Below are 24,731 nucleotides of genomic sequence, written 5' to 3' on the forward strand. Positions count from 1 at the left end.
TTTAGAAATAAAATTAATAAGGAAGCATTCTTCTGAGAGCAGGAACAATTTTTATGAACCTTTTGCTGCCATTTCATGGACTGATCCTATGAAGAGCATTTAATAATTCTTAATTCATTTCAACTGTCTCTGCCTATCTCATAGAATCCAAATAAAATTTCTGGTGTTTGGGCTTCTAGGGTTGAAACTTGCTTGATTGCACACTAAGTTTTAAATATCTATTAAAAATATTTCCATATTACGTATACTATTTTCAGAACAAATTTCTGGATGCTCTTTGCTTTGAAAAACATGTAGTCACAGATCTTCAGAACTTCAGAAATGTTTTTGTTAAATGAAGCGTGATGTAACTCCAGTGACGTTGTTGAGGTAGAACTTGGATAGCATTTTAAGTGGCAACATAGGAGAGACTGGTCTTATATAATCTGAAAAAAGTTACTAAGACTGATTGACTTCATCACGTATCTGTTTTATCAAAATATTTGAAAGCTTTGCAGAAGTTATGCTACCACCAAACGCTATTCCAATGCACCACTGGTTGTAGCGTGTTTTCCAGAGTAGAATTATAATTAATTATTATTAGCATAAGAAGCTGCTTATAATGTACAGTAATAATATGATGTTAATATTAATAAAACAATCACTACAACACTGATCTATTGAGTACAATGTGGTGAATATATTATGCCTTGTGCAGGCAACGAATATGATTTACTATTTCATGTGTACACAGTGCAGGATAATAGTTAAAAATCTCATCTCAGGAAAACATTTTTCATTCTATAATCATGCTAGTTTTATCCTCAAACATTCCTGAGATGAGATTTTTAAGTATTATCCTTTACCTTCTTTCAATAAAATAAAAAAAAAGATAACAAGAGAGAGGTTCTCTGTACAAGGAACAGACAAAGATTCAGCTTTGGTAGAAGTATTAATGAATGATTAGTGACAAGATACAGTGCAAAAGTATCGTGTGTCTTTATTGTACAATAATGTAATATTTCTCATAATAACTTTAATAATTTGCCTAAGACTTTTTAAAAGGAAGATCCTGAATAAAATTACTATTTGAGGTTTTTTACCTTTATCTCTGCCTTTCTCTAGCAGCTGTGTCTTTTTCGCTGATTAGCATGAATATAGGAATTCTTCTAGTCCCTGGACAATCACTCTTTTTATCAACAAACAAGTTTCCTGAACACCGATCGTTTCAAAATTGCTTCCATTGACTTTTGTCTTAGTAAAATGCTGCCCAAACACCAATAGCCTCAGTCCTAAGCAATTAGCGCTGAAGTATAAGCAATACTAACCCAAGCTTATTTAAATACAACACTTAACAGAACTTTTGCAATTCCCTGTTTTCAAGGGCTTTGGTTCCATTGTATTGCTGTGTGTCATCACTACTGCATGTGTGATTTAATGACATTAAATTACGTTGAAGATTTAGTGGGCCCTTAATCAAATCCACAGATTCAAGAAGAAACACAGATGGGGCTGAAAAGTCTGAAGAAGGAAGGGACCCTTGGTAGAAATATAAGGCACTGAGCTTTATACTTAGCCACTTCTAAGGGATTGCGTTTTGTCTGCTGAGTAATTTCCAGAAACTTCAAATTCAAAATTGTTTCTTTCCCCTTTTCTCCTCATTCGTGATTATGATCTATTTTTAGGTAAAAATAAATAGACTACATATTCTAAAACCTAAAAGCAATAGTGAAAAAAACCCCAAACCAAACAAACCAGGTGAGTACTTTGTTTTAGCAGTTCATCTTTTAGTAATAAGGTTGAGAAATACGATTTATCAGATAAGCTCTTGTCGGCTCATATTTGATTGCTGAGTTGCATGTGACACGGAAAGATTTGACAGATTTTAGTCATCAGGTTTGTCAAAATTTTGTGGAAGGATTTGCATTCTCTGGCTGAGACGCTGATGGGTGCAATGGATGCCAAAGGGCCCTGGCTTTGCATCTATTACACACAGAGACAATGTTTGGTTTTGCAATAATTTCTGCGCTTCATGCATAATCTCATGACATGGAGAGGATTTGGAATTCAAAAGCCTGCATTCTCTTTCATCACTTTTATTACAGGCCAGAAATTTTGTTTAGCCAAAAGATCCCTTAAAGTGCAGTACAGTCCATAGATAAAAAACCAAATTTATCAATATTCTCCAAAGTTTTGTAACACACTTCTGGAAAAAAAAAAAAAGGACAATTAATTAGCTGATGGACAAGATTGGGAAAGCCAAATAAATATGTCTGTTTAAGTCTCAGAAACTGGACAGCAGTGGTTTCTGCTGCAAATTACAATAATATGTCATTCAGTGACATTTTGAAAAGTGCCGGATGGAAAGCAGTCTCTGTGCTTTTGCCAGACTTTATTTTATGTAGGCCTATTTCTGATTTTGCTGACTATATATTAAGCAGCATTGACAGATAAATACTGATGTTTTATTTTCGTGGAGATTATAGAATGGCATGCTCTAAAGCCTGGTGAAGTAGATTACTTAAACCACTATTACTTCTAGTGGATTTTGATTATTATTTGGATTTTCCAGAATCATCATCTTGCATCTGCTGTCCTTTCCCTTCTGTCAACTCTGGCAAAAATTGATAGCCAGGTGACTTGTCTGAATAAAACAAGTTTTTCACTTTCTAGGCTACCACTTCACTCCAACTTCATGCTTATGAAAAACGGAGAAGTTTGGGTCACGCCTTTGGGCCACTGCTGCAGTTCTGCAACCACTGCACAGAAACACAACAGAGAGATTATTTCTTGCTGTATTTTCATGAACTGAATGAAATTGTACCATGACTTGAGTCCTACTCTTTCTCAAGTCATCCTGGACATAAAAAAAATAATTAGTTATTACAAAATAATATTGTTTGCCCTTTTCGAGGTGGGTCAGATATGATAATCCATTTATTCACAGATATTTTTTTTAAATCTACATACCTATGCTGATACAGACACAGTTTGAGAAAGCTAGTTTTGCAAGTAGCATCATTATTAGTTTTTGCTTATGTTTTCCCTTTCTGATTCCACCCGACCGGAGAAAAAATTACACCAGAATACTATGATAAAACTTTTCTCTATCTTCTTTTTTGTAGAAATGTTAGTATTTTGATTAAATCCTGTGACCGAAATGGCTTTGAACCAAATGGATAAACATTTGAAACATTTTTATCTGGTCAAGGAAGCTTTGACATAGATTTCACTATAGAAAAGATAAAGCTCGAAATCCGTGCTTGTGTCTTTGTTGTTATCACAAAAACAATTTCCCTTCCAAGTCCCTGGTAACCAAGATTCCTCTGCTATCTTCTCTGTCTGTAATGGGCCCATGATCTCACAGGTGGCTGCAGAGTTATTTTGTTATTTTTAATGGTACTTTTTCTGCACTCGGTTAAATTGATGGCTTATGAGCACATTGTCCCTTCCATCAAAGACCATCAAGGACTATGCTGAAGGACTTGCCTCCAAACCAGAGTGTTATATAGAGCCAAGAAAAAAAATGGTAAATACAATAGCAGATGGTTTATATCAGCTTGACAGCATCATTTTTGGCCAGCACCCAAAATGACAAACTTCTGAGTTGGAATTTTGAGCTGTTGTTATTTAAGTTGGGAGCTGAGGCTCAGGAAACTGTAATGCTCTGTAGCCGATCCGTGTGTGCATGGCAGGCAGATCTAACATGAGGTTAGAGCAGTGCTCCAGGCAGGTCAGTGTCAAAAAAATGTGGAGAATGATCAAAGACCATAGTATGTATTCAGCTAAGGAGAGAGGAACGATATTTTAAATGAAATACCAATATGCAAAATAAAAGGAGTGGACTGATCTTGTAGAAATGACTAGAGAAGCTTCATTTACACAGTGTTTTAAGGAAAGACTGGTTAGAGACCTTAGCTATAATCACACTTTTACTGAAATTATTTTAACTCTCTACCAAATGATTAAAATATTTTAAGCACACATTGTGTGTGAGTTGTTTATGTCAAAAGTTTTTGCAAGCATACCCATCAGCATATTGGTTTATTATAACTTATTGATGACCTGATGGAGACTTTCTGAAATTTCCATTCACCACAAACAAAAACTAAAAAAGCATGTTCAAAAAGAACATATGCAAAAAAGAAAAGCAATCTCCTTTTCCAGCTTCTTGTAATAGCTGGTCTTGTAAAGGCATTGAAAGGTTCTGAATTGGGTTCAAATCTCCAATTCAAACTTACTAGTAATTATTAATACATCAACAAAAAATTTAGTTTGGTTTTATTATCTTTCAGCGTTTGTCATGCACAGACTGAAAAATGCCCCTGCAAATTCTCAGCTGCCACAGAAGCAGCACCGTCTATTCTCTCCCTTCAGAAAGATGAGTCTATTAGAAACCAAAACGCTCCTCTAGGAACTGGAGATTTTTTCCCATCTTAGATATGTTCCTTCATCCCCCCCAACGCAGTTTTTTTCTGTTCTGTAAATATGTAATGTCTTTGTAAAAGACATTTCACTGTACAGCTGAAGTGAACTACCTCAAGGGAAAATGAAGAAAGAAAAGGCAGCTGAATTTTCTTTTCCTCGAGCAAACCCATCCTGGTGATTGGAGTCATAGCTGGATGATCCAGCAGAGAGCCTTGAGAATGAAGACCAGCCAAGCTCCCCATAAGGGAGGAACTGTGAAGGTACCTTTTTAAGTTTCTTTCTGTGAATTCTACATTGCAGCCATGGACCATGCTTCACTTGATCTAAAAATATAGGGGATTAAGAGTCCCATGGGAGGTGTGATCAACAGACAAAGAGATTTGATACCACCCACATAATTTCCTAGTATGCTTTTGATTTATAAACTGCTGAGATTTAATCATAGTGGCTTGGAGTACTTCATGGCTCAAAGTGGACCTTTGGCCTTTTTTTTTGACTGTTACATAAGACAAGTACTAAATCTTTAATAAAGGCATTCTCCAAGGATACCTGGATACCTTACTCCCCAAAGGAGGATTGATTTTTGAGATCCTTGCATGGGATACAGCTACCCACACCCTCTGAAGAGAAGAGAATTTCCTTCTATGCCAGATTTGATCTTTATCCTTGGCAAGTGCATGGTACCAGAGAGGAGAAATATCTTTCACTTAAGTTCTTCACCAAAACCATTTTAGCTGTCTAGATAATAAAACCAATGGACCAGAAACACGAGTTCAAGGGAAATATATACAGGAAGGGCATGGGTAGTCTGAAATTTCTGAGCCAAGTGGCCTCTTCAGTGGAAAATTAGCACTTTGTCTTCAGTTCTGAGACACTCCATTGCTAAGTTGCCTCATACATACCTCATCACTGATACCAATAACTACCATAAATTAGGTTTACACTAAAACCTCACTGAAGATCAAGGGACTGACAAGTGCTCGAACTGTAATTTCAAAGGAACATCTCTGCATCCTTTAATCAGCATTTAGATTCTGATTACAAAATGTATGGGTTTTATATTTTTGTTAGAAGTCTGAATTTTGCAAAAATCTTTTCTGCTGCTGTTTGGATTTTGCCTGTTTTTTATTTTGTGAAAGTGCTTTATCATATAAATAAATAAATAACAACTGACATGGGATTTTAAAATTTTCATATCTTCCGTTTCAGGTACCGTCATTTTGCTCTGCAAGGGAAATTCTATCCTCCCTGCAACATCTGAGGAATTTAGTACAGAACACAGTCCGTACAATTCTATTATTTTTTCTTTTCTTTCTTTTTTGAATTTATCATGTATACAACTAATCATGGATTGAGGAATGTTTCATTCTCCCAGGTTTGCGTCAGCACAAGCTCCACAATGTGGTGAAATCAATTGCTTTCCAAGGGAAGAAAAGTGGAAATAAAGTTTCTAACTGGACAAAATATCACCTTTCAGCAAAATAAACTCCAGTCTTCTCTGAAGTCCATTCTGTAATATGAATTTTTCTTTACTCTGCCCTCATGAACAGTGCTTTAAGGTAATACTAATTGGATTTGGCTTTTATTTCCTAGGTATGCCACTGAGCAGGTTACACCACCCCTTTGCCCACTTTACCTTCTACTCTTTCTCTCCACTGACTGTCTGGACTGCCTGTTCTTCAATGCATCCGTGTGTCTGCACAATTCCCAGCAAAACAGGACCATGATCTCAACTGCAGCTGTGAGGCATGGCCAGCAGGATGGCAAAGAATTAAAAAGGAATTGAGCTTTTCCAGGCAATATTTTTCTCTTGAGTGAAGCAGAATCAAAACTTGTCTTCTACTTTTCAATAAGAGACACCCTAAAACTTAGAAAGACAAACCAGTAAAGCTAACATTTACAGTTCCACAGCATAAATGTAACATTATTGCTTTCAATTGCATATGTAAATAAAGAACAAATTAGCACTTTCTGTTTGAAATAGGAATGTGCCTGGTACTGTGTCATTACCAGATTTTATTGTCCTGTACTGTGGAGCTGGAAATGACTGTTTGTTAAGCCTGGAATGTGTATTACAGTGCTGGATTTATGAATTCATTGTGTTACAATAATTTCAACTCTTTAAAAGCCCCTTTTCTTCTTTGCTTTATTCTTTTATTTTTTGAATAGTTAGCCAGCAATTAATTTTTGAATCAAGATTCAGATACAGTGTCGTTACTGGTTCAGGTCTAATAATGAGCATTACATGACTGGCAGGGAAAGTAAGTGCTTGCTTGCCGCCTTATTCTTTCCCATTTGCCAGGTTAATATCTTGTATGCAAATTTTCATTTAGACCATTTTAGCGTACAATCTTAAAGTAAAAAAAGCCAGAATATTTTGAATTCCACTAATCCTCAACTGTACCAAATACAATAGGCTTTCTCATTATACACTAACTAATTATCACTGTGCAGCATTCCAGGTGAATTTCAATACAAGCACTCTAATAATGTAATTAAAAAGATACAAAGGAATTAAAAATAAATTAAAAGGAGATCACACAAAAACTTTCAATTTGAGCCCAAATTAAATTACTAGATTTAAGACCCTCAGTTTTAAAGGACTTGCAGTCGTAGATTAAGAATGTTGGGATGCCACTAAGAACTCATGCAAAATAAAATAAGCTTTAAATCAAGTGGAAGAAAAATAAATCTCTGAATCTCCTGGGGTCTCATTCGCTTCAATGCCACCTTTACCTTGTAAATAGAAAGACCATGCAAATAAATTTTGCCACCAATAACAATTATCCCTATTGAACAGCCATGTAAAGGTGGTAAGCGAGAAGTTGAGTCGAACGTCTTGATGCTGAGTTTGAATCGTGGGGCAGGACAGGAATCCACTGTTTGTTTGCCTTGGCTCTGGGTAGGTTTGGGTGTCAGCACTCATTGAGGAGCTGCTGGCTCTGGCACTCGCTCCCACAGCCAAGCTGATGCCGTACTCCAAGGGCAGCAACCAGCAAAGCTGGCCCTGTCCATCCCTCCACTGTTTCCAGATTTCCTCCAAACAATCTTCAGCTCAGGCACGCCCCAAGCTTGCACAAAAGCACAAGGTTATAGTTCAATCTTCATCGATACAAACTTCTCCTGCTGCTCTGCTGTCCTCTGAGAAGTTTTCAGCAATTCATGGAGCAGGGGGAAGCCCCGGCACATCTCACATCCTGAGGACAGCTCTGGGGAGTTCAAGCAGAGCATCCCCGACTCCCCCCTCCTGCCTGCACATCACTGGCATCAGGTGTGCGTGGGGGCACAGGGGTCACTTCAACCTGGAGGCACATTTAATGCCAGGGGAGGCCATCAGGAGAGTGATAGCTGCCTGTCTTGACATTGATTGCTAAGGACACCTGGCTGCACAGGAGAGGCTCTGGAAAGCAAAAATAATTAAGTTAAGACAGGTCAACTAAGCTGAAGTATCTGTTTTTACAATGAGAACATTATCAAATGTATTTCTCAAGTAAACACAGCAGCTAGCTTCCATTAAGTCTCCCTTTGTAATCTGCAATAGGTCAGACACACCTATTTTGGAAAAAATCCTAACAAGCTATTTTTCAGCTCTGCCAGACTTCTGTCTCAGGGCTATATACTTTCCTTCAGCGCTGTGTGTGACTGTTTTCTGAATTGAGGACAGTAAATGACCTAAACCAGCGACATCACATTGTGCAGACTGAGGAATTTACTGAGAAACTGGCAACATTAGCAAACTAGTGTCTGGAATAAAGCATCAAAGTCAAAATGAACACTAAGTGATGGAGAACAATACGGATAATACAGAACGTTATTTATCACACAGGACATCTTTATTTTTCTATTGGTATGCCCTTCCTTCAAGTATCTCTATGGATCCAACTGGTTATTTGGGTTTTTTTTTTTGGCTGTTGTTGTTTTCAGGCTTATACTTTGGAGCAAGATAATTAAATGTTTACTTGTCTTTTTGAGAATTTTAGTACATGGAACATTTCTTAGTATAAATCATATTCCTGAAGGTCTGGCAGAGAAAATATCCAAGTCATCATGCAGACAGAAGGGACTTAAAGTATCCTTGGTCCAGAAATGCATTCTGAAGACACTTAGACTATTGTTTAAAAATGGTGATATAAATTGATTGCATCACTGTATGCAGTAACATATGCGTACAGGGTCAAAGTCCTTCTTTAAACCAGTTCTCCCTGTTTGCTTATTTTAGTTTATAAATTAGTGGTTATGAGGATTTAATATGTTTGAGCTCAGGGTGATATCCAACAAGGGATTTCCTAGCTAAAGACACTGCAAGGAAAATGCTTTCCTCAGGCTCTTGTGAAGTTGAGGACAATCCCTGTCACCTCTGAAAAGAAACAAGACAGGGCTGTGAGCCCAAACTCTGGCAAATTCAGGGCAAGTTCTTTCAAAATGATGGGCTGTTTTGCCATCTATTTTTGGTTTTTTCTTGTAGGTTTTATTCACCACAGAGTTCATAGTACAAACTGAATACTAATGTTTTCAGCAGGAAAGAGCATTTAGAAAGCATGCTTAAAACATGCTTTTCAAGAATTTTAAAAAGCTTTCAGTGCTTAAAGCCAAGAGGAAACTAATGGAGCTGTACAGGGTAATTAGTTATTCTTGATTTTGTCTGGATCCCAGATTCATTCAGGACTGAGATAAGATCAGACAGAATCACAGAATCATTTAGGGCTCAAAAGACCCCAAAAAGATCATCAAGTCCAAGCCTTAACCTAACACTAGCAAGTCCACCACTAAGCCATGCCTCTAAGTACCAAATTTACACATCTTTTAAATATCTCTATGGATGGTGACTCCACCATTTCCTTGGACAACCTGTTCCAGTGTCTGATAAACCTTTCTATGTAGTGGTATTTCCTAATATCCAGTCTAAACCTCCCCTGGTGCAACTTAAGGCCATTTCCAATCACCCTATTACTTGTTCCTTGTGAGAAGAAACCAACTCCTGCCTCGCTACAACTCCCTTTCAGGTAGTCGTAGAGAGTAAGTAGGTCTCCCCTCAGACTCTTCTCCAGACTAAACAGATCCAGTTCCTCAGCCCCTCCCTCACTTGTGCTCCAGACCCTTCACCAGCTCCACTGCCCTTCTCTGGACACATTCCAGTGGCTCAATGTCTTTCTTGTAGTGAAGATCCCAAAACTGAACACAGTATTTGAGGTATAGCCTCACTAGCACTGAGTACAGGGGGACAATTACTTCCCTATTCCTGCTGGCCACACTACCTCTGACACAAGCGCGGATGCTGTTGTTCTTCTCGGCCACCCAGGAGGACTTCTGGCTCATGTTCAGGCAGCTGTCAAACAGCACCTCTAGGTCCTTTTCCACTGGGCATCTTTCCAGCCCTTCATCCCCGAGCCTCTAGCATTACAGAGACCATTCTCTCTTCTTCGGTCTCTTCTCTCATGTCTAATGTACCTGGTGTACACAGGCTGAAAAGTTCTCACTCTGGAATCTTCCTCTGGTTTTGATGTCAAGATGCACCTAGTTGGATTGGGAACAAGATGATACAATTAATTAGTAATCTCCTTTGAAGAAAAAGGATTAAGAGAAATATACAGACACCAACTACAAAATATTTATTGCAAGTCAATATTTCTTTAAGAGATCTCTTTCTGTGTAGAGTGACCCCAATGTGGACTCATCACTAACTCTCCCTCAGCAGTGTTTCTGGCATGGGCATTTGTAACCTACCCTTCATGCACAGCTTTTCCTGCTTGTATTCCCTTTTAGATTCCATTACTTCTCTCATACTTCTTTTCCTACTTAGACACCCGAGTATACAAAATACTAATCATTTCATAGACAGCGGGTAAGCTCCTGGACTTAGAGAACCTATTCCAGCCATACAGGAAGATACGTTTCTCGTGGTAAACTCACCCAGAGGGAAGAAGACCTTCAAGTACTCCCAGGCTGCTCCTTAATCTGATAAAATGATCCTGTCTCAGACTTGATTTTGCTATTTGAGGAATGCTGCAGGTGGGAAAGCATTGTTAAATTGGCTTCCTTAGTGATAACGAGACTTTGTTTCACCTGGAGGAGAATGGCCCACTGCAAAGATATCAGAGAAACAAGAAGTGAGATCTTGGAGCGGTTTTATGTTCTATACACACATATAATGACCTTTAAAGATTTTGCCCACCAGGGAGAAGTTATGTAGCTAAGCAAGCAGGGAAAACACATGAACCTGAAGAATTATTTCCCCCTGGAAATAGCTAATATATTACTGGCAAAATAGACCCACCACGTTTCAGACCATTATTCTGACCATGTTCACAGTTTTTAGCCAAGTTAAAAATCAGCCTGCCACACTTTAAAACAAAATGTGAGACAGAACTCCTTCAGGAAAAGAGTGGTGTTATTGTGCAGGCAAAACTGAATCTGCTTTGAAGATGTTAAAATTGACTGGAGCGCAGAGTTGTTTGACAAGCCTTACATACCCCCCTGTTCAAGTGTAAGATCTAGGATAAAACTTGAAAAAAAGAAAAAAGAAGTTACACACAGACTTTTTTTCCTGCAGTCTGTGTGGTATCTCACTACACTTTCAATCACTTTTCCTATTTGGCTGTAGAAATATCAAATTTTTTCTGTCTTGATAAAGATTTCTACCATAAAGCCATGGACAAATTGTTAGTATAAATTCAGCGGATGAGCTGAAAAGAAGCAAGAGCTCCTAAGAGTGGAATCCTACTAAGTAAGTCTCCGTCTCACCAAACTTTATACATTGACAGCGCAGACATACACATTTGAGTTAATCACTGAAATTAATAACTAGTAAGAAGTGCCTCACTTACAATTCTTTGACCTATTTGGAATGTCTGGTTTAGGATGATTAGACTGATTCTGAAAAGTACATCTCTTTCTGTCAACTCCAAAAGTGCTTATAGCAGTACATGCTGTGATGCTGCACGTACTGAAGCTCTACAACCTTGTTGCAACACCTACCGACCAGACACAGTTCGAGGCCAGAATTTCACCATATTGTCTGTAGGTGTCCTTTATCTTGTTGGTTCGAATGTACATGTTCTTCACTAATATGCATTTACAGTCTGCATTATTCTGTATCTGGGTGCTATTATTTTGCTGCCGTAAAAATGTAATCTGCCCAAACACTATTCTGAATACTAAATATAGAAATAGGTTATTATAAAGCCATAAGGAACGCTTCTGCATCTAAAGAATAATCAGATCTGCAAAAGGATGTAAGTAATATAAGAATTCTAAGTAAAATGCTAAAGTAAGAAAAGATATGTTTTCTGTTCTAGAGGAAGAATAGGTTCTTATACTACCAGAAAAGAAAATAATTCCGAGTATGACATTTCAGAGAGGCACATGTAGATGTCAGACCGTGAAGACATGCAAAGCTGGTGTGGATAGAAAGGTACCTGAGAGTGATCAGAATTAAAAAGTAGTAAAGTGAGGTCTCTGTTATTAGTTGCCATCAAATCTAGGCAATACGTCTAAGCAAAAGAGCAACAGAAGAGAAGGTAAATCTACAGGAGCTGGCTCAGTCAAACTAGCAGGAAGGGAAAAGGGGAAAAAAAAACCACAAACAACCAGAGATGGAGGAAATCAGAGTAAAGTAGATAATTTCCAGGAAAAATCAGTGAAAAAGAACTCTTTAGAATGGTTGCAAATACTTGTAACTTTTTTCCTCCAACATGCATTTTGATTTTGAGGATATAGTTGATAGGTGACTTTCCAGGCTGAACACACCACTCTTTCCACAGAAGGACTCTGTGTCTCCCTCTGATGCTAGGTTATATGCAGACATCAGTTTGTGACAGGTATAGTGCTGGTGTGGGGATCTTCTTCCTTTCTCTCACAAAACAGCATTTCACGATTTCACATTCTGGGTTGCAGATAATCCAGCTAGATGAGTCATGATTATGCAAAGATATTGAACCTGCTGCTTACAACTTTTATTTGTACACGAGGCATCATTTCAACTTTATTGCTCCCATTTGCTTTCTATCTCTAATAACAGACCTGCCTACAAACCCCATAGAATGCTTTAAAACACACAGTTCATTAGTTCTGTTTTGAAAAGCATTGTAAACACTGAAAATACGTCTCAGACATAGATGTCTGGAATAGATAATGAAATTATGGTTTATTCTAGGGCAGGGGGAATCATAAAACAGATATTAACGTGGAATTTGGGTCCCTGGATCCTGTAATATTAAGAAAACTCTCAGATAAAGTGCCATTAATTAGGTGTGGCTTCCATTTTATGTTCTCCATAGAAGACTCTCGGAAGCAATACTGTTTATTCTGGTGTTAGTATGCTTTTTTCTCTTTTTAGCTTCAAAGGCAATGCAGTTTCTATTGGATTATAACGTTAAAAGAGCGGTAGTGCTTCAGTGTAATATAAGGAATTATTTTCTACTACTTGAGACAGGTTCCTACAGACTACTGTGTATTTGATACATATACCTCTGGCTCAGGATACAAGAGAGGTATATAGCTAATTTAGGTCATCCTGAGTTAGCAAACCTAGAGGGAATTAATTCATTACTTAAACAGGTAATTTCCAAACTGTTAGTAGTTCATCTGTATAAAACGCAGGCTTTGTGCTTTGTCATTTTAGAGAACGAGTCTAAGACAAAATTAGCTTCAACTGTATTTGCTGCTAGCAAGGCTTTTCTTTCTAATATTACTGGAGAAGTAGAAAAGATTGCTAACATGACCAAGTAAAAGTTTATTTTTAGATGTGTATGAACTATATGCATAAGGGATATATATAAGCTGGCACACTAGTGTCTATTTACCTGTCCAGCCTTTTTAAACCATTAAGCATTTAAAATAAAATTTAATAAGGAGGTGGAATTCCCAGAGATATTAGATTTCTTCTGATTTCATAAAAGACAGAAGTGGGAGGAAAGAAAGGATATTAGTGTCAGCACTGAGAATAAAGATAAGTTCACCCTTTATTAGACATCAGAGAATTCAGGTGGGTGTAAAAGCCCACCTTCATGATCTCATCTGCTCCTCATGCACTCTTCCCTGACATCAGGAAGTATATATTTTAGCCTGATGTTGTTACAATCAAATTAATATTCAGTGAGGAGAATAAATCTTTGGCTTTAGCTAATTCAACACTTGCACACCTGCAGAAGCAATGTACAGAGCGTGCACACTGTTCGTCCTTGTCCAGGACTAAATGGGAGCCCACCCTCGGGTATCACTGCAGACCTTTGCCTTCCTCCCAGGGAAATTACCACTCAGAAGGGCTGTCAAATGTGAGCCAGAGTGGCTTTGGTTTACTGAGGAATTTGTTTGGACTGAAGTAGCTGAAAGCAGCTCTAAAGCTCTTCTGTACACTTTATCATGTTTGGCTACTTACTACTTCGTGTGAATAATCTTAAGTAAAATTACTAAATTAATGTCATTTCAGTGCTAAAATGTCAAAATAATGTCAAAAATGTGGCTTGAGCACTTTTGAGTCTATTGGTTGCTTTTTCAAATGCCTTTTCAGTGAAGAGGATAGACTGCCTATATTTCAGTAAAAAGAAGCGTTTATTGCCCCTTTTCACATTAACAAATTCATGTCTACTCATGATATAGAGCTGTCACAGAAATAAGTGGCTGGTCTCCATCTGTGGTATTTAATGCTGTATTTTTATCCCCAAATACCTTGTTCCCAGCAAGTCCAAGTGTCTCAGAACAGTTTCAAAACAGCCAAACTGGACATGTTTGTCTTCCTGGGATGACCAGGAAGGATCCACGAGTCTGGATTCATATTAACTTCCCAGGACTGCTCAAAATTTCCTGCACAGTAACTAGTCTTGCTAAATGGGGAAACAATTGTCATTGTTTAATCATCTGGTTGTTATCTCGCTGACCATCTGTACAGAGCAATTGATTGTTAGGTATGGTACAAATAAATACATCTCACGAGGTTTCCTGGGAAAAACAGTATCATTAGAAAAATGGGTTATATGATTGTCTCAGCTCATATGGTATTGATCAACACTTTTCTTAGTAAAATGAATACAACTTGGTAAAAGTTGCTATCAATCTCTGCCTAGAAAATACAAATGAATAGTTGTCAGGGAAAGCAAATTGCAAGCTCATTTAAATAATAAGACAGAACAGGACATGCTATGGTTAGGGCAGACACCTTGAAGTGTCTTAATGTGATTATAATGTGGCTTCCTGAAGCAAAATAATTATAACTATCTTAGATAAAATATTATTGTGAATATTCTGCAGGGTTAACTGAAAGCCAAGCAATTCAATTTTTATTTTTAAACCTATACCTACAGTTTTAAAAGGCATTTCCAAAGAACGGTTTGTCAAAAACACCTTTGCTGTTGGTAGTTATACTCAGTGTGTTACAGGCCCATTGATAAACAGATCTAGTCCTTAGGTTTAGCTCAGACACAGAGGTCAACACAACAAAGATTTAATTTCAAGACACATTACTAAGAAGTTATACGTAAATTCTTTTTTGCTTGGTTAGTTGTCTTACAAATGGAATGCTCCTTCATGATACAGCCATAAAGTTTAAAAAGAGGTTGAATGTACTATGAAAGATACTTAGAGCTCGTTTTCAAGATGCTGAAAATCTTATGTGACTATAGTAATTTCATTCCCTGAGGGCCACTTATATCCTGTTCTGTACTCCTAGTGAGGGGGAAAGTGGGAAAAAATGTATGCATCATTTTCATTCAGTGAGTATTTATCTTATGTAGAAATCTGTTACTGTGGAGGGTAGCATGTACTCCCCTTGGTACAGACACTGTTTAACCTCTTCACTAACAACTTCAGATGAGACACAACCTCAGCAAGCCTGCAGATGACAGGAAACTAGGAGGAGTGGGTGACAAACCTGATGGGCGTGCTGCCATCCAGAGGGACCTGGACATGCAGGAGAAATGGGCTGACAGGAACCTCATGAAGTTCATCATGCAAAGCCCAACAAGGAAATGCAAAGTCCTGCACCTGGTGAGGACCAACCCCGTGAAACAGCACATGGTGGGACTAACCAGCTGCAAAGCTGCTTGGCAAAGAAGGCCTTGAAAATCCTAGTGGACACCAAGCTGACCATAAACCAGCAATGTGTCTTTACAGCATGGGGGGGTGGGCAAAGGTATCCTGGGATGTATACCACAAGGTGCTTCCAGCAGGTCAAGGAAGGTGATCTTCCCCCTCTGCTCAGCCCTCACGAGACATAGCTTGAATGTTAAGTCCACTGCTGACCCCCCTGGTACAAGAAAGACAAGAACATACTGAAGAAAGTCCAGGGCCACAAAGATGATTAACGAATAGACCAAGAGGCTGAGTGAGCTAAGATTGTTCAGACAAAGGTTCTTTTCAGTGTTGTCCAGTGAATGGTCAAGAGTCAATAAGCATAAAATGAAATACAGGAGATTTTTCTTAAACATAAGAGAAAGTTGTCAAACACAGGATCAGTTGCCCAGAGAGGATGTGGAATCCCCATCCTTGGAGATATCCAAAGCCCATCCCGCTCTGGCTGCCCTTCCTCAAGTAGGGGTTGGGATAGATCATCTCAGATGTGCCTCCAACATCAGCCCCTCTGTGACCCTGATGTGACAAAGAAAATTAATCCCTTCAGTGTTCTAATTCACAGATGAGTGTCTGGAAAATTGTTTTGAGGCCTACTGTGGGGCACGTTGTTCCGACTTTTTACCTGTATGTCTTAGCAGCATTACGCAAAGCCTTTGCAGTGAAGCAATGACACTGTGAATTATTAAGTGCCGTCCATTTCCACCAGTAATATGTGTAGTTTTGCCTTTTTTTTTGCTTCCAGGTTAATTTGGCCTAGTTAAGAACTTTTCTATATTGCAAAAATTCTGTATGGGTGGATCTCTCTTACTGAACATATCATATACTCTTAAAAGAACAACAAAACCAAGAATTCAATATCCACAAGCTTTATTCTGGCAAGCTTTTTTAGAATTTATATTCAAATCCATCACAGAAGCTTTAAAATTCATCTGTGATAATTTTTAGTTGACTATTTACTTTATATGTTAGAATATATACATATATTTTCATTAAAGAAACCTAAGATGACTAAACTTGCCAGATCATTATTTATTAATACATTTTTAAAGCTTATATTCCGCAAAATTGTTAGGAGCCTTAGCTCCTCCATTACCACCAAAATAGAATAACTGAGCATTCATTTTCAAAACCTTCCCAGATAAGTTAAATTCACCCATGGTATTTCTGGTATTAATATCCACACAAGGGTGTTCTTGAAGTTGGCAGGCACACAGCAACAAAATGAAGTTGACATGAGCTCAAAATTACCAATGATTTAAAATTTAGAGAAAATAATAGGACAACTTATTTGCAGAGACCATCTATGCCACTGTTTAGATTTTTCACAGCACGTTACTTATCAACCTAATAAAAATGCTGACATGCACAGCCTTAACTCCCGTATCACTCAGTCACTGCTCTAATCTAACTGATTTGTGGTTGTTTCCTTGGATGAAGACATAAAATGGATGTGCTTTCCAAAATACCTGCTGTTCTTCTTTAGGACAAAGAGGCTGTCCCAGAGGTAACTGTGATTACACAATTCCAATGGATTTTTATGATTTTTGAGGGTCTGCTAAATGACAGTGCATCATAGATTACACCAGCTGAACTGCAACCCTATGAATAATGGTGGTATTTTCAGCTGGTAGTACCTTTCCCTGGTCTCTGTAGATATGAAGGTGTTTCTGCATTTACTCACTTTTTAAGTTAACATTACAGTAACAGCCATTTCTATGAACTATGTCAGGTGATTATGTTGTCTTGCATTGTTTAATTATCTAAATCAGTATATAGCATTTGCAGCAATGGGTATATCATACTGCATTTTCTCCACAAGTTCTTGTTTTCCAGACTACAAAAAATAGTAACAGCTATGAATTTTCTTCCTTTTCATTCAACTTCACTGTGCTGAGAAAAGCAATCTGTTATATTCAAGGGAGAACTAAAGTAAAAACAGAACTTAGAGAAAAAAGAGTAAACTAACAGTAAATATCTTTATACACATGTGTTTGTCATGGCTAAGATTTGCTCATCAGTGTAAATACAATTCTGGTCTTGTTCTGTGAGTCTTTCCTTCATTAGAGCTCTTTGTTCACTTGCAGTCTGGGGAGGTAACTCTTTCTTTGTGCTGGAGAAGAGTGGTAGCACTGCGTTGCTATTTTGATCACCTGGACAGATTTCAGCTCCTGGATGTGACTCTGCAGACTACTTCTTAGCAGCTATTGTTAAAACACAGACTTTTAAGATCTATCTTTTCTTTAGGAGCTCCTCCAACTTCGCCGACCTGGACTTTATTAGAAACATAATAGAGCAGCTCTCTGCACTGATTCTTCACTGCTAGTCCTACACAACCATGGAAGGATTCCTCCTCTTCTCTATGCAGGAAGGGTGGATTGGGGAATTGCCAGCAAACTTTCAGGGATCGCTTGTGGCAGGCGCCGGCACTCACAAGCTGCGGTTGTTGATACTATCTTTTGGGCCAAGTCCTAGAAGGATATATAATTTCAAGGTCTGAAAAACACACAGAGTGGCATAGATAGTAATCGCTATGTATATGTGGATATAGCAGTAAAGGTCACATTGTGACTGCTGTTTTGCGATGAGGACTTACTATCAGAGTAGTAATATCTTGCTTATGCATTTGGTTCACTCTGTTATTTTGAGTTTCCTGAATATAATGTATGATTTGAAGCCAAAAGACATTTTATAGTCAGCGTTACTTTCTATAGCAAAAAGATATTTTATAGTCAGTGTTACTTTCTGTAGCAAACATTTATAAAAGTCTGAAACATGATACACAAATATTTGAACATTTTCCCACATCCGTATGGTGAATCACTTATATAAATACTTTCTGCAGTCTTAGCAAGTAAGGATCCGTTTCAGTAAATCCCCATTTAGAAAATCTCTGTCATTCTCTAATCAACTTTCTCTTTATAGTTTTCATCCATATATACATTAAAAAGTTCAGTAAACAATGAGCTCAGGAATGCAACTAGAAAAAATTGTTTTCCAAAATAATTTTACAACATTCTTAATCAAAACCTAGCAAGAAGCAATTTGTCTTACGGAATTTTTCATTAAACTGATTTTTAGTTGTAAAATACATTCTTGTTTGCTTCCCCTTTGAAAATGTTTGAAATTAGATGCTTAAGGGCAATCAATAATTTAAGCCACAAAAAAATGGTTCCACTCATCACTTTGCTAGGAATAAGATTATTAAGTTTTTGGGTTTTTTTTCAAGTGAAGGTTGTTAAAAATGATAGGCTTGGACTGAATACGGCTGAGAGATGTTTCTATTTGACAATATCTGTGCTGAGGACAGGAATCACATTTCAAATGTTTGGGGATCAAAGGAAGTGAATGCAATCACATAAGCTCCAAATTAGATTGTTACAGCTTGCTTTATTTATGTAAACATTGGTAAAGGAATCAAATCACTGCAATTGAAATACCTTGTTCAAAGGGTGATCTTGCAGAAATAACATCAGATTATAGGGATGGCAAAGGATAAAACTCTGCCCTTGCTAGTGTAGTGCTTAGTGGCAGTGAAGGAAAGAAACCAGTAATAATCTGGACTGAAAAGCAATGCTACAAAGATAGAAGTCGTCAGTCTAAAGAAGTGTAGCTCTCGATTATAATGATCAAGTATGATTTGCTCTGGGAGAGTGCAGAGGTTTAGTATGATCCCCTTGTCAAAATAATCACAATCTACCATGGCCATTGCTCTTTCACAGTTCCTTAATAACACGGTGAAGGCATCCGGTCTCTAATTCAAGCCTATAGTACTTGTAGAAATGACAGCAAATGATAGTAGATCTGGTTAAACAGATGGGCACGTGAAGCCCAAGAGTCCCGTATGATTCTGCAACAACTTAACAGTAACAGGATTCTCGATGGTGCTAACTCCTCCTGCAACCAGCGTGTAATTTCTGTTGCACGCTTATTCACGTAAGGTCAATGGAAAGAATCACATTGATGACACTGATGGAGAAAAATAAAGCTGTGTGTTCTGCGTGAACAAGATACAGAATGATATTCTTGTCCCTTCCACCTGCAACATCAAGCTACAGGTTCATCTTCATGAAACACTTAGTTGTTTGATGACTAAAATCCCACTACTGGATTACTTTCACTGGACAGTAAATGATTCTGAATAAGATGCAGAGACCTTCAAAATTAGGGTTTTGTATTCTAAGACGAAGGTTTTGTGTTATAATACACTTCTCACCACATGACTCTGTTGTCAGTTTATCCTTTTTTAAGATCATGACATTTTCAGAAGTTGCTTCATTGCCCTGATTCTGCTCCCATCAAAAGCAATAGGGAGTTCCTTTGGGATGGGAGGACACCAAGGCAAATGCTGGGTGTTCCTGAAAAATCTCACCTGTAATGCGTATATAGAGGTTTCCAAGAATTTATCAGTGGAACAGAGACTTATTTTGGTCAGAAGCCTTCCAGCAAAGCATTATGAAAGTGAAATTTATAAGCACAAACGTATTACATGTTTAAAATTCCTGCATGCATGGGAAAGTACGGAAGTTGTCGGTGTTGGACTACCACAGTTTTCAGCTCTAATGCTCAGCTGCCAATTGCACTCTGCATATTTAATCAAGTGCACTATTGTTTAAAGTGCTTCATATAAATTCTTCAATTAATTTAAAAAGCCATTAAAAAGTATTGTAGAATTATTCTGCCTTTGCCAAGAATAATTAAAACAATTTAGCAGAATAAACCTACTCATTTTCCATGTTCAGCATTCTTAATTCACCATAAAGCTGTATGTTCCCATATGAGGCAAATCACCGATATACCTACTTTATTTTACTTTCTGGTGGATGAAATCTAGAACAGTTTATTCACATCATCTCTGATCTTTCTGGGTTTTTCTCTCACACTTACTCTTCCTCTGCTTCTTAAGCAGAATGATATCAAATTAAATACCTCATTGTGCTCAATATGTACTTTTTAACAGACTGATCTCTCCATCAGATGTTAAATTGGTTCACCTTTTATCTTCCATTTTTGCTACTTTATAGACAATGAAATAGGAACACCGATTGTTCATGAAAAAAATGCATTCTTTTTGTAAGTGCGTTACCGTAGCAGATACAAATACACAAAAAATGGTGGGTATTTCATATCGCTAGTCTCACTTTCAAACTGCAAGATGCATTCTGATTTCCAGCGAGAGCTCTGAAATGCAGATCGATGTCTGTTTGTGATGCACTAAGGGTTGAAAGTGGTGTCTGGCAATCCCTTGAAGGAGCAATATCTGCAGAAAGGGTGACTGATGTTCAAGGGGAGAGAGTTTCCTGTAAGAGAGGTGTTACTCCACCTTGCTTTTAGTCTGTGCCTTCTCAAATGATTCCTGACATGCTTGCAACTATATCTTTGCATTATACATAAACTACCTGAAAACAATATACAGACTCCTATCCTTTACAAGGACCTATAACTAACCTGCATTATGCTTTCTTTCAAATCCCTTTCAAGAAATGTCTCGTGCCACAAATCTCAGGAGCATTGAGCTACGGGCAACAGAGATGCCACACTTTTCAATAAAAAAGGAAAAATATCACAGAAAAAATCATCTTCTAAGTCTTTTGGACATATTGCCACCCTCTTCAAGGTGAAACTGTCTTCATTGGCAATAATTCTGGAATCATAGAATAAAATAAAACAATAAACATATAAAACATATTTTGAAAATACATAGGATCTTGTCTCTGTAAAAATTCTTGTTGCTTATAGACAACTATTTATTGGATAACTAAAATTTAATAATTTTTTTTATTATTATAATTTTATTTCTGGCCTATTACATCTCCTTTTAGTCAGACATCTAAGCCTTAGCAAATTTTAGCTGTTCAGTCTTTCAACAATTTGCAGATTGTGCAATAGGGTGTCTTAGCAAAACGATAGGAAAAAGAAACCCAACTCATTACTTTGTAAATAAAAATACTTGTCAAATTCTTCTTAAAAAACATTTTTTTTCTCCATTTTTATTGCCTACTTCTTTTTTAAGAGAGTGGAAAGTTCTGGCTATAAACCTTTCAGGTTCCTTCAGGTAATTTAGCATCATGTGTTAAAGCTGGAACACAGAGAAAAAGAAAATGGGTTCAAGAGCATCATTTAAGGAAATGTCATGCAATCAAGAATCATCTAGTCCATCTCACTTCCCTAAGACTTGATCAACTAAACATCTTCCTTGTTTGTCTATTTTCTTCATACAAGGCTGAAGACCTACAGCTTCCTCCTACTCCAGAATAATTCTGTAATGGCTGAGCAGAATTCTCCCCCCTACAGTTTAAGTTCCTTACTTCTTGTCCTTCTTTCTGTGGGGATGAGCAAACAGTTTTTCCCCTTCTTTTCAAGACCATTAAAAAGTAGCAATTCAGTACAATTGTGTGATCGTTTTAAACATTTTCTTGACCACTTTAAGAGAAGGTAGTGCAGATGATAAATAGAAGCAGTCAGCGGTAGAAAATAAATGATTTGCACTTAGTCCTTTAAATGTATAAGTCGTAGCACTATAAAAACACAGACAAAAATTTAGTTGATCTATAAAACACTGAGCAAGTGTTGTTGCCTTAACCTGTGTCAAACATCCTCTATATTTTGTACTACTTGTGAAGCATTGCAAACAGGTTTTCCGTGAATTAAGACCACCTTTGTCTGAAACCCTAGATTAAGAAAAAATTAATTTTGGGGGAAAAAACAGCCTTTTGACTTTATTGCTCTATATATGTCATCTCATTTTTAGAATAATACAGTTTTGAGGAGCCTCAAGTTACTTATTTATTCTTATTTATTTTTTAAAGTCCTTCCTAAAGGCTAAAAAAACCTTTAACCTTGACCTGATTGTTCTAAAAAGGCTTCAGATCACTGATGTGGATGTAAATATGCTGCACACTCAGCAAAATACGGACAGTGGATGTCTTTTTCTAGAGAAACTACCTACCAAATGGCAGTCACAACAAAGTAAACTAAGGCAGATTTTATGGAGGTATGTTATGAGCAGGAAACACCTCCAGAGACTGAATGCATGTGTTTTATCACTGTGCTTGGGAGAATATAATGATCTTGGAGCCTCTTTCCTCTGGCTGCAGACAAACACTTTTAGCCCTTGCCACAATACCCCCAATATTAATACTTTAATTTATTCTCTGCTAAAGTATAACCAGCTCATCCCCTTCCATTACAAATCCCTCCCTGTCTCAGTATATCTCAAGATGCCATGAAATTTCTTGTGGTGTTTATTTTTTAGTTATGTAGCTTTTGGTAATATCATTTATTGCATGTGTGCAAGAAACAGCCACCTGCTCCCACTGGGGAATAGGCTGATGCATGGATGACAGATCCGGGAGAAAATCTTGCAGAAGATAAAAGTAGCAATAGCTTTTCCTGTTACTTCTCGCTCATAATAAGATGTTCTACCCTGTGACTCTGGGACTAGGATTCAGAAATTCACAGATAGAAAGTGTGATCTTTTAGCATACGAAACATCAAGTCGTTAAGCAGGAAAATTCTGCTTACAAATATTTACATGCTGGGAAAGACGAGCTTGCAGTTAATATATCAAGGCTAGGAGACTGAGATTGAATTCTCTTTGCCATAGACTTGCAGTATAGTTTTAGGTAAATTATCTCACTCCCTATGTATAAATTTTACACCTGCAGCATAGGTGATAGTAGCAATTGCTTATCCACACACTTCGTGTCCTCCCTGTCTCCATTTCTGAACATTTATAGATGTTCTCTTTCGCTATGCGTTTGCATACTGTCACCCCAAATATTAACCTCTAGGTGCTGCGACCAGCAACATGTAGAAATTTCTAGTTGTTTTGAAAGAAAACACACAAATTATTTGGTCCATTCTTATTAAAGTCATTTTATGATAAGACTGAACAAAGCCAAATAACATTAAAACCAAAGGGAGGGGAAGATTCTGATACTTGTTCACATGAAGTATATTATGATGAGTGGCTTAGATGTCTGAAGAGACTGTAATGTCACCTGAATCATAGAATCATAGAATCATAGAATCACCAGGTTGGAAAGGACCCACTGGATCATCGAGTCCAACCATTCCTAACACTCCCTTAAACCATGCCCCTCAGCACTTCATCCACCCGTTCCTTAAACACCTCCAGGGAAGGCAACTCGACCCCTCCCTGGGCAGTCTGTTCCAGTGCCCCATGACTCTCATTTGCAAGGGCAGTTTGAGAGAGAGAGAGGGAGTGAGAGCCAGTCCAGAAGAAGGATGTTATCCCCAGGGACTTGGGTCACTCTGCAGAGTGCAGGTGGTTTGAATCCAGCAGGTTCCTGAAGGCTGTTAAACCACCGAGCGGCAACCACAATGGACTTGGTGATCTCCAACCAGTCCCTGAAGCCACCTTCCCACCGAGCCCCTGGCACCCACTGCCAGGGAGCTGATCCATAGCTGATCCATGGCCTGTCAAAACAACAGTATCCAGCTGGGATGAAAATAGAGGGAGACGGGGAATGGGAAAGGTTACAATAGACTCAGATAGTCACAACCCTAAAAGAAATCAGCTGTGCGTATTCACGCTCAGATCAGTGAGTACCGTGGTACAGTGATGTTTCTCTGGGTTTTTTCCTTGCATGGTTTATTTATTCATGCCCTACATGCTGGTGATCACGGGGGAGCTGAGAGCACCCATGGCCACAGGCTACAGGCAGCTCAGATTTTGGAGGAAAGCTGGGATATCAACAAGTTTCCTCAAACGCAGCCCTGTTTGGCAGATCTTTCTTCAAAACCCTAATCTGGATTTGCTGGAGGGCTCTAACAGAACAGATTCACTTGGGAAAAACATTGTAGGGGAGGATTTTATCCCTTAGCCTTCAAACAAGGTTGCTTTTGTGTTCAGAGAGGGAGATGTGTATCTGCCCAGAGATATACTGCAGACTTCCCAGAGAGATGTAATCATTATTCTTAACAAGAGAACAAATACTATAGCTAAAAAAACAGTTTTGTTTGTGGATCAGCTTCACTATCAATGAGGTGATTTTTTGCTAGCTGTTTGTGTTATGTTAAATTACAGAAATGATTTAAAGAGTTTTTTTCCTCTTCTACTTCTTTTTTCTCTTTCTTTTTTTATTTGAAAATGGGCCTCTAATATGGGCAAATTCTTAAACATTTATGGATAAACTTATGAATCTGCAAGCACTTGCAGATTTCCCATGAGAGCTTGAATCCCTATATTAAACCTCATCTGGTAACTGTAAGTGTCAAAATTATTTCTACTCTGCTGA

At 37.9% G+C, this 24,731-nt stretch overlaps 1 protein-coding gene across 1 annotated transcript in view; it reads right to left on the reverse strand.

Annotated features, from left to right (window-relative positions):
- The window catches only part of LOC128853012 (translation initiation factor IF-2-like), a 155,762-nt gene that overhangs the window by 47,950 nt on the left and 83,081 nt on the right, over positions 1 to 24,731 (reverse strand). The window lies entirely within an intron of this gene.

The sequence above is a fragment of the Cuculus canorus genome, chromosome 9 (genome assembly GCF_017976375.1).
Source record: "Cuculus canorus isolate bCucCan1 chromosome 9, bCucCan1.pri, whole genome shotgun sequence".
Taxonomy (NCBI): Eukaryota; Metazoa; Chordata; class Aves; order Cuculiformes; family Cuculidae; genus Cuculus; species Cuculus canorus.